Genomic DNA, 11,152 nt, shown 5'->3' with positions numbered 1-11,152 from the left:
GAAACCGAGCATCTTCTCTTCAGTGCCATCCTCTCCTGTCACCCTCTCTGCCCGCAGCTCTTTGAGTATGGGGTAGATAAGGGCGCAGAGAAACCCTTATTACTAATTTGTATTATAATTCAATTTTCATGAAATATTCATATTCAGTATCGGTCCTTTTATATTATAACCACGTATCCACCCAGGCTCATGGTGGGGCAGGGCTCTGTCCTGGGATGCTTGACTACAAGGTAATGTACACCCTGACAGTCTAACTGTAAGCAACAGTCTAAATGTAAAGTGCATTCTAAAGTCCTCTTCAATAAATCATATGCAAAGAGTCATTCAGGACTGTAAAACGTGAACTACAGAACCCAGAGTCTTCATCATTAAATCTCTGGTTGCTTCATTTTTCTATCCTATATCAGATACTTTAAGGTTAGGTTAGGTAAACTTGCATTCTCATGGTGAGGCAAAGTGCTTTATGTGTGTGTGTGCGTGTCATGAACGGCTATAAAAGACCTATAATTAAAGAACAAAGCGGGGTTTGAGTTCGAGTTGCGGCAGACTGTCACTACTTGTAAGTGGAACGCAGCCTTCCTGCGGCGGACAGCTAATAACAGGAATCGGACGCGGTCCACCCGAGTCCACAGCAACCACCATAGCAACCACCTAGCATGACCTTAAAAACATATTCTGTCTTCATAACTATCAAAAACGTGAAATGATTTGCAAAGTGTGAAAGTGTTACAGCTGCAGAGAGCTATGGCGGTATCTTTGGAAGCTGTTTGCATAGCTAATAATATACGATGTAACCATGGAGACAGTCAGTCACGTGAGCTAGCGGTGCACGTTTACTACAGTGAATAAGGTGATTGCGTGCACAGCGTCCACACGCTGCAGGGGGTAAAGACATTACTTCAATATTGTTTTATATTGATATATATTTGCCTTCTGTTGACCATCACCTCAGGTTCACCATCACAGTTTCAGCAGACAGATGCACACTGTCTAAATATCAACACATTCAAAAACTCATGTCTCAGAAATAAGCACAGCTGTTCATGTTTGTCATCAGAGTTTTATTTGTAAGAAAATTATGAACTTCATATTGTGTATCAAATAAAAGAACATTTCACAACTCTGAGTCAACAGAAACAGGTAACAGAAATGTCTCTAATGTAGACGTGTACAGTGTAGTGTAAGCATTAAAAGATTTTAAAGGAAACACTAACATTCATGTGAAACTAATTGTAATAAAAAATGAGCAGGTGGTTAATAGATGTAAAAGAAAGAATCTGAAAACAACACAGTGATCAAAGTAGAAAACAGAACTGATGTTCAAGAACAAACCGTAGCTGCACTAATATTACACATCTCGATCGTTGTACTGAACAGACATGTTGCTTTTAAAACCACATGCAGTGTGTGACCGTGACTGTTCACTGAGACCATGAACGCCACTTCGCTGAAGCCTTCGCCTTCTTCTTCTGCTTCCATTTTAGAAGAAGAAGGAGCACGAGCTGCTTTGATCTACTGAAAGGAAAAAGCAGAACATCTGAGCTGAAATCATTAAGACAGGAACAAATTCAATGCAGTGTCTCAGGTGGCTTAGCCTGTTACAACTGTTGATACAAGCTAAATACGGTTAACACACAGTGTCAGGGAGCTCCAGTGTGGGAACTAGTGGCTTTGGGTTTGTAGTCATTTAACTTTCATCCATTCATTCATTTAATTCAGGAGGAAGAAATGTCAGGTTGGTGCAGGCTGGTTACATGCATTTGGTCCCATGCTGTCTTTAACTAAATGACTTGGTTCACTTTATGGCTGGGCTGTATGTGGGGTTATATCATGTTATTTGGGCAGGAGTTCCTGTCCTCTGTTAGACTTATAAAGTTTCTCCATAAGTAGAGTTTCTAACTCTTCTAGCACATCTGTGGCTGACAGCTTTTTGGTGGCTCTTTTTACCCCACACTGGTTGTGAGTGTGTAAATAGCCCCACTAGTTCTTTTGGGTTGCAGTTAACTTGGGAGGAAGAGGTAGGTCTGCCATGACTAGATGAATAACAATTATATGGGATACATACATTTCATAATGCATGCATGTATCTCTATAAACCTGCCTGAGGGCTGCCATTTTTACATTCAGTTATTTCTCTGTTGAATCTAAATAATGAATGTGTTACAGTTAAACTGACACTGGTCAGTGTAAATGGCTCATTGGGACACAGAAACCTTTAAATTAAACCCTATCACCTGATATCGAGTGTCAAACAATATCAGAGCTGTAAACGCTGTTTACAGTCAGAATTTATAAAACTATGATTGTAAATAAATTCAAACAAGTGAGCTTTTCTCTTTGTGCTGAATATCAACACTGTGGTTTCTTAGACTGTAAGCTTTAGTTTAGCACAACCAGTTGTAGAAGCTTCCACTCCAAATGTCTTTGATAACAAGACAAAAAGACCTTTTCAGTCCACGGCCTGAAGTTCTTCTCTGACATCTTCTGCCATCAGCTTTGTCTGCTGGTTTGAAGACAATAAACCACAAAAAAGATGATTTAGTCACTTTGTCTGCATCATGCAGCTCGAATGTGTCGTGTAACGATGTTGAATAGCCGTCGTTATCCCTCTGCTGTGTCAGTAGGATTGTACTGTACAGCATCTCATTGATATGTGAGGAATGCTAATGTAAACAGACTTACATCATTAAAACATAAAGGGCAGGAGATATTTAGATATTTTTATATTTATATTACATTTTATAGCTGACGGATATTACTAAATAGATAGAATTTACTAAATAGCTGGATGAACATGAAAAATATGTCTATAATAACAAATGACCATGAGAGCCAGTAGAATTAATTCAGCTGGACACTCAAAAGACGTCCTTAAATGCTCTTTAAGTGGCAGAACAGATGAACAAACAGTTAATTGCTTACTTGAGATGAAATCTGCTCAGCTACTTTGAAAACAGCTTCTAACTGGTTCCTCCTTTAACAGGATGACGGCTCAGGGGTAAGGCCATCATGCAGTCCAGCAACCTTTATGGTTCTGCTTTGATTCACCAGGAAACCTTCCAGCGCCTCCTGTGAAAGACACAGGCATAAACACACAAACATTTATTAACATGTTCCACAGTCTTCCAGTTTGATTTTCTCATCCTGTGGACAACAACGTACATGGATGCAGGTTTATTGTTAACTTTTGTAAGGTTTATTTAGTGAACATATCCAGCTGCAGCTCCACTGTGATCCTGAACTGGATAAGCACTTAAGATAATGTGTCAATAAATGGACAAACATCAACTTACTATATTTATCCAAACAGACGGGACCAATAATGCTTCACTGAGTCAGAGACTTTAATGTCTCTTCTATGTAAGAATGTCTCGTGCTGATATACCTGCAAACTTGACAACAAAGGTTTTTCAGACTGCATGTAGCTCTATGTCAGCTCACACATTTACATTCATGTCACACTTATTTCTGCTTTCCCATTTTATAATTATTACTTACATTTTGATTAGATACCTTGAGTTTGTAAATGATCAGATTACATAATTGGAATACAATGTATCCAATTCAGGGTTGCGGGAGGATGAAGCCTATCCCAGCTGATACAGGACAAAGACAGGCTGCCAGTTTATTGCAGGGCTAACACAATATGTGTAACAGAAAATCCACTTAAATGTTTTATATTTGTTATAATAATCATAATTATGACTATTATTTAAAGGTTTCTTTAAATAATACATTTTGATTTTTATAACCTCTAAAATATAAACCTGAGCCGTTTCAGATTCTGACCTCTGACCTCACTGCAGCTCCCTCTTGGATGTACGTCTGCTTCTTGTCTTCCCCCAGTGTTGACCGCCTGCCCTTGATATCACGTACTGTACCTGAGGAATAAAAAAGGACAAACAATTGCCTTCATTTAAGAAGTACATTCATACAGAGGTAATCTATGGAAACACACTAGTTCAACCTTTGGGAGAAATCAGTTCCTGTGAAACATTTCTGTATATGAACATCATGTGGAGAATGAATCAAATGAGTTCTTCAGGTGACTCAGCAGTCCCACACTGACAAATGACATCTAGTTAAACTATTAAGCATCTTTGCTCTTCTGAAATCTGTGTTAAACAACAACAAACATAAATTAGTAACAAAAATACAGCTGAGTAGAGGCTTTACAAACCACCAGCAGCCATAATGCTAAATTTTAATCTTCAAATGTTTCTGAGCCGTCTTCAACCTGCTTTTAACACATTAAAGTCCCACAGTCAATGCAGCCTGACCCAATCCTAGATGTTCAGCACACAGAGACACAGAGGTACTGTTTAAAGTTTAGTGTTAACCTGAGTCACTGATCATTTGCAGTATTACAGAGTCTGGCAGTCTTTGCATGATGTCCACGTCACTGTAAGTTTCTAGCTGACTCTCAGGTGTGACAGGTGTGCCAGCAGGAAAGAGTAATAATAACCTGCATCCTGAGGTTTTTCATGCAGGATTAAAGGAGCCAGGCTTTGTTCACACAGCTAGGATTGTATTTTACACTGATCCTGGGTCAGTATAAGTATCATACAGTTTAAACGAAGCACTGAAACTTGCACATATTTATTACAGATGCACTGAAGCTAATCGAGATATTTGCTGTCAGTCTGTGGCTGCGATTAATCACTTTACTGGAAACTTTATTAACTAGTAACTTCATCAGTCATGACAGAAGCTAATATTTCTGTGCTAACATCGTTTAACCAGTAACAGCTTTCCTCCAATATAAGCTAACGTTTACACCGTAACTTTAAGCTAGCACCATAAAGACGGTAAAACACGTAATAATATCTACAAATGCATCTTAAAGCTGTTATATTAGCACTCTGTGTATTACTAACATAACCACATTAACATTACTGACACTCGCTGACGTTTAATGGTCATTCTATAAATGCTGTCCGTTTAAATGGTCTTACCTGTAAACACTGCATATCCACCGGATTCCAGCCAGAGTGGATTCTGGAGTCTTCCACGCTCCTGTTAGTGATCCTCCATCTGGATGGATGAGAACAACCTTCTGAACAATCTAGCAGGAGATGGCCCATATCTATGGGACTGATTTGTGCTAATAACGCCCATTGTATGGACTGATAACAGCCGAAGCGGGTGAATAAAGTCACCCAGTAGCTTAGCTGTGCCATTACCCAGCATACATCACTCCCTCCATAAATGCAATAAACCATACAAAAGTATCGTTCTACCTGTTTTTCAGGTAGTTGTTTACATTATATAATTTATTGTGTTCAGTATACGTCACTACAAAGTGATTTCGGAAATATATAAATATACGGACAACAGGCTCTTCCGCGGCAATCTCTTCAATCGGAGGACCCTTCACGTCAATTCCCGACGCGAGGGGGGTACCCTGCGCGTCCATAAGTGCAGCAGAGGGAGCCTGACCATGCGTCACACGTTTGACGAGTTGGGAGTGAGAACGTGTTGACAGAACATCACTTCATATTCTCTACTGTTCACTGGTTTCACCATACTTAAGCTATTGTGCAGAGGTCTGGGGCAATAACTATAAAACCACATTACATTCACTTTTTACTCTTCAAAAAAAAGCAATTCTAATCATCCACAATGCAGGTTATAGGGAACATACAAACTCACTATTTTTGCAGTCTGAAATATTGAAAATTGACGATATAGTGAAATTCCAAACAGCACAAATTCTATTCAAAGCAAAAAATAAAGAACTGCCAGGTAATATTCAGAGTATGTTTTTTTTGAAAGAAGGCAGTTATAATTTAAGGGGTTTTTGTAACTTCAAAACAATGAAGGTACGTACTACAAGAAAAGGCTTTTGTGTTTCTGTTCATGGAGTGAAACTGTGGAACAGTCTGAATATGGAATTAAAGCAACGTCCAAACATAAAACTGTTCAAAAAGAGTTATAAAAATATGATCTTCTCGATCTATAAAGAAAAGGAAAATATTTAAATTAAGTGAATGTCTCTATTTAAAAACAAACAAACAAACAAAAAATTCATGATGTGATATTATAGTATATAGTATATCAGAAATCTGTTCACTATTTTTATTACAAATTATATCAGTAAGGAAGCTGACTAAATATTCACTGATAATTTATGGCAAAGGGGTGGGATTAAATAAGTGTATACTTCTTCCCACTCCCTTTCAACATGTAAATTAATCTGAATGTTTTTTTGTATGTAATTTGTATAGTATTTTTTTTCTCTCTTATTTCTTTTCTAAATGTACTTGTATATTGTTCACATGTTGAAATAAATTACCAATCAATCAATCAATCAATCAATCACTATGTATTTCATTGTGCCATAATGATACTGTCCCCTAGAATCAAAATACAGAAAGATCTCTAGACACCTGGGTTTACTTAAAACAGCGTAAGAAGAGACTGAGACCTTCTGCTAACTGAATTTGCCAAACGCTTAAAGCCAAAAAGCTTTTGAACCATGGACTCAATGAGTCGATTAACTCTTTTACTAACTCGGCCGGCTCGCGTCATGACTACATTGTCCGGGACTGCCCGTGGCTGTCCTTGTGGACCCACATCATGACATACATCCGTTGGAGGCATCTGCGTGTCGGCGACATGCACAGGGACTACTGATAGGGGCTTGGTGTGTGCATCACGATCTGTGTCTGATGGATGTGAGTGAGTGAGTGCAGTTTCTGAAAGTGTGTCTAACACAGACGGGAGGTCCAAGTCAGGTTCTGCTACCAAACTGTCCAAGTCTGTGTCTCTGTCTGGGCAGTCCTCTCCTACCAGGGAACACTGGGTTGAATCCCCTGCAACCACCTCTGGAGCTTGTTGACTTGTCTTGCCCAATCCTGAGAGTCCCTCACTCAGGGTCTCCTGACTCTCATCATCATCTGAGTTGATCCAAGCACTGGTCCTGTCCTCTGCAGTCTCCTCATCCAAGGAATCTAACTGGTCTGACGCACATGACCCTCCCTCTGATCCAGTGTCACACAGTTCAGCAGTCACTACTGGCAGGAAGCTGATATTTAAAACCAGGTTGCGATGTACCACCTTTATGTTGCCTCTGTCATCTTCCAACTTGTATGTGTGAGTCTGCAGATTTCTGTCTCTGACTGTGTACACTGTTGCATCCCACTTGTCAGCAAGTTTCTTCTTTCCTCTTTCACCCTTATTTGCAATGAGTACTCTGTCTCCTATGTTCAGATGAGTGCCCTTTACTTTTCTGTTATATCCTTTTGCCTGTTTGTCTTGTTCCTTGATGGCATGAGTCTGGGCAATCTTAGCTGCCTCATGAAGATGTGACATGAGTGTTTTCACATAATTTTTTTGATCCACAACTACAGGATCACAGAGCACCTGTTTAAACATCACATCAACGGGGAGCCTCGGGATGCGGCCAAACATGAGCTGAAATGGGGCAAAACCTGTGGTCTCATGTACAGTTGCATTATATGCAAATGTCAGACTCTGTATTTGTTGAGGCCACTTGTTCTTTTCTCTGAGGGGCAAGGACCTAAGCATGTTGCCAAGTGTCCTATTGAACCTCTCAGTCCCTCCATTGCCCATGGGATGGTATGCCGTAGTATGGGATTTGGAGACCCCTGAGAACTTGAGCAGTTCTGCCAAGAGCTCACTTTCAAAATTTGCCCCCTGATCGGAGTGAATCCGCTCAGGAAACCCATACACACAGAAAACATGGTCCCATAGTTTCTTAGCCACCTGCTTTGCAGTCTGGTTTGTGCAAGGGAAGGCATGGGCTAGCTTAGTGAAATGATCTGTAAGGACAAGAACATCTACTGAGCGTTGCTTACTATCCTCCGCACTCCAAAAATCCAAACACACCAGCTCCATAGGGGCGGAGGTTCTGATGCTCTCAAGTGGGGCTCGAGCAGAGGGTTCTGGTGTTTTGGCCAGGATGCATCTTTGACAGCATTTGACATACTCTTTTATATCAGACTCCATCTTCGGCCAAAAGAACTGTTGTCTTGCCAGATATAAAGTCTTCGCTTGCCCCTGATGTCCTGCAATATCATGGACACCATTCAGTGCCTTTGCTCTGAGACTGTCAGGCAAAACAAACTGATGTCTCCTTTGTTTACTCAGGGGGTCCTTTGTGATCCGATAGAGAACTCCATTTTGGATCCTAAGCCTTTCCCACTGTTTAAATAACACCATGGCTTTCACATCAAATCCTGCCCTTTCACGCCTGGAAGGTCGCCTTCTCCTAGTGACAAATGGTAAGATCTTTGAAATACTGGGATCAAGTTCCTGGCTATGCTGGAGTTCCTCTAGTGTGGACACAGGAAATGACTCCTGTCCTGGCCACACTAGGTCCTGAACAGACTGGAACAGTTCCACAGCCCTTGTTTCAGCAGCCAGATCCCACTCACTGTGAAAATCCAGGATTGCCTTAACATCCATAGCATCACACCCAGGCTGAGACGAGGGCGTCTGCAGTCCTGTGGTGCGGAAAGGTGGTGTGTCCACGTGTTGACCTTGGACCTTCAACCGGAATGCATTTTGTATTCCCTCAGAACTGACACTCTCAGATTCAGCAAGGAGGTGACTGTACTGCTCTGTGATCAGCCTATGGCTGACTGTTGTTGCAAAGATCCATGGTGCTGAAGTAGGTATTTCCACCCAATGCAGCAAGGCAGTCAGACTGGTGTGGCAGTGGGTGTGCATCTTTGAGGGTCCTTGCATTCAGCCATCTGAAATCAGTGCAGATTCTCAAACTACCATCCTTTTCCCACACTAACACCAGTGGAGAGGCATACTCGCTCACGGACCTTCTGATGATTTCCTGTTCTTCCATTTCAGACAAAACTTGTCGCAGCTTTGGATAATGTGCTGGAGGGACTCGGCGGTAAGGAAGGCGGAATGGCCTCTCATCAGTGAGCCTGATGCGGTGTACAAAGCCTTCGGCCTTGCCACAGTCATGTGCATGCTTGGAGAAAATGTCATTGTACTTCTCAAGCATTTTAACCAGTTTCTCCTTCCCCCCTTGACCAACATGGCACAGGTCAATATTAATTTCGCTGAGCCCAACCTGTTTTAGTCTCTGTTTAAGATCAGTGAGGTGGGCATCATCCTTCTCTTCCTCCTGCACAGATTTCTGGGGTCGACAGGTGCCCTGGAAAACTTCAAAATCCTCAACAGCAACACAAGGGGACACGTCAGCCAACTTACTGTTTCTTTTCAGGGTGACTGGTTTATCCAACAGGTTAGTGACCTTCATGGGAACCCACCTATCACCCCATAATGGCGTTATGATGCGGCCAACCATGATGTTACGTGGCATGGACTTTGATGAAGTGGCTTCAACAATCACTGTGCTCCCTGGTGACATAGAAACATTACTCGGCAGCTTGCCCCAGACTAGATGCTCTTGTCTTGCTAACAAGGTGACTGACTGCTGAAGCTTGACTGTGTCGATCTTGTCTGGGAGTTCTTCACCTCTCCATCGGGATGAATTAGCCATGAGGTCAAGAAACTGCTCACACTCTGGGGGACAACCGCCACCTGACACGAGGCGCCAATAGTCATTGGTTATTTTCAACTGGTGCATGAGAAACCGGATGACATTTGTGCCAATGATTATATCATCATGTTGACCTGGCACTACAAGGATGGGAACAATACAGGTCTCTCCATACAGTTTCATTTCAACTTCATACATGCATTTGGGCTTGGTAAGTGTGCCACCACAGCCTACTAGCACTATTTCTTGAGGCAGGGGAGTGGGTTCTGGCAGTGTATTCTCACTCAGCATACTCTGTTCTGCTTGCTCACTGAGTGTGCACGCCATGGAACCAGAGTCAAGCATACCCTGCATGTGGTGTCTGTTATTAATGCTGACAGGAGTGTAGAACAGTTTGTCAAACGGGCCAACTCTCTGTGTGTTTTGTACTACCACCTTAACACCATCTGGTGCGGCTGCACATGCTTTAATGTAATGCTTTTCAACATCATCACTGCCGAGGGTTTCAACATCTGTGCCCACACATCCCCTCACCAAATGCGGGCCAGCTAGTTTAAAGGCTGGGTGTCATTAGGTTGGGAGGCAGGGCGCCTTTGAATCGGTGAGCGACGAGGGCAGTTTCTCTTAATATGGTTTGGCTCAAAGCATGCAGACATGATGAGGATGATGATGCAGCAGCAGCCGTTCTTCTCTGCGTGAGTAGCTTAATGTTGTCCGTGTGTAATTTACGTTGAGTAGGCTTTCTCTCACTCTCTCTCTCTCACACTCTCTCTCTCTCGCACTTTTTCCCACTTCACTCAGCACGCGAGCCTTGTGCCTTAAACTGGGCAGAGGGGGGAGGGGCGGTAGTTACACTCAGTAGCACAGGTACAGAGCGAGAGGGAGAGAGAGAGCCAGGGACAACAACGTCACATTAGAAAGGTATAGTAATCATCCACAACTATTTTCAGTTGCAGACGATAAAGGATTCAGAAAGTTTATTCATGCAGGTCCATATGACAGAGAATGTGCATCTTCTTTTTGTTTTCATATTTTCATTTATATTTAGTTGTGTTGTGGTTTGCAGTGTTTTGTGTTGTTTCATTTTTAATTTGTTTAAAAGGAAAAAGCTGAAAATTTAAATAGTTAAAAGTTGAACTGTGACTAGTTGGTTTTTGTATTATATGATTTATTTATTACATTTTATGTGGAGTGAATAAATAAAAGTATATTTACAGTGGCTCCTAGAGACAAAGTACGTACAAACTCCAAAACACGAACGAACACTAAAACACGTAAAAACTCCAAAACACGTAAAAACTGCAAAACACGTAAAAACTCAGAAGCACGTAAAAGCTCCAAAAAAACGTACAAAACACAACAGCAGTGCTCCAGGATGCTGGGCGCAGTGTTGAGCTTTTGTTACCTAGTGGCTACACAAGTCAGCAAGTACCAACGTCCAGATTTGGTGTGTGGTAGTAACAGGTAAAGCAACTTTTTCTTTTTAATTATTTGAATATATGTGAGTGCTTGTGTACAAATACACAAACAATTCACATATGCTTTCCATTGTGTAATTTAAGTGATCTAGTAGCTCTGTTTTGGAAGTTCAGTTCATGCTAGAAATGTGTTTTGGAGTTTGTACTTGCTTTGTCTCTAGGGGCCACCGTATATATTTATATA

The 11,152-nt window shown here is 41.5% G+C and overlaps 1 long non-coding RNA gene across 1 annotated transcript; it reads right to left on the bottom strand.

The window, feature by feature from the left end:
• Nucleotides 1-1,054: 1,054 nt before the first annotated feature.
• On the bottom strand, nucleotides 1,055-3,054 carry LOC308383393. The gene is made up of 3 exons (XR_013969128.1): nucleotides 2,923-3,054; nucleotides 2,446-2,503; nucleotides 1,055-1,515 (listed from the first exon to the last, which is right to left on the bottom strand). It is a non-coding gene; the product is annotated as an uncharacterized lncRNA (long non-coding RNA).
• Nucleotides 3,055-11,152: the final 8,098 nt, after the last annotated feature.

Source organism: Rhamphochromis sp. 'chilingali', assembly GCF_963969265.1.
Source record: "Rhamphochromis sp. 'chilingali' genome assembly, chromosome: 16".
NCBI classification, from domain to species: domain Eukaryota; kingdom Metazoa; phylum Chordata; class Actinopteri; order Cichliformes; family Cichlidae; genus Rhamphochromis; species Rhamphochromis sp. 'chilingali'.
Note: the sequence above shows the minus strand (reverse complement) of the source record. Positions and strands in the feature narration are given on the sequence as shown.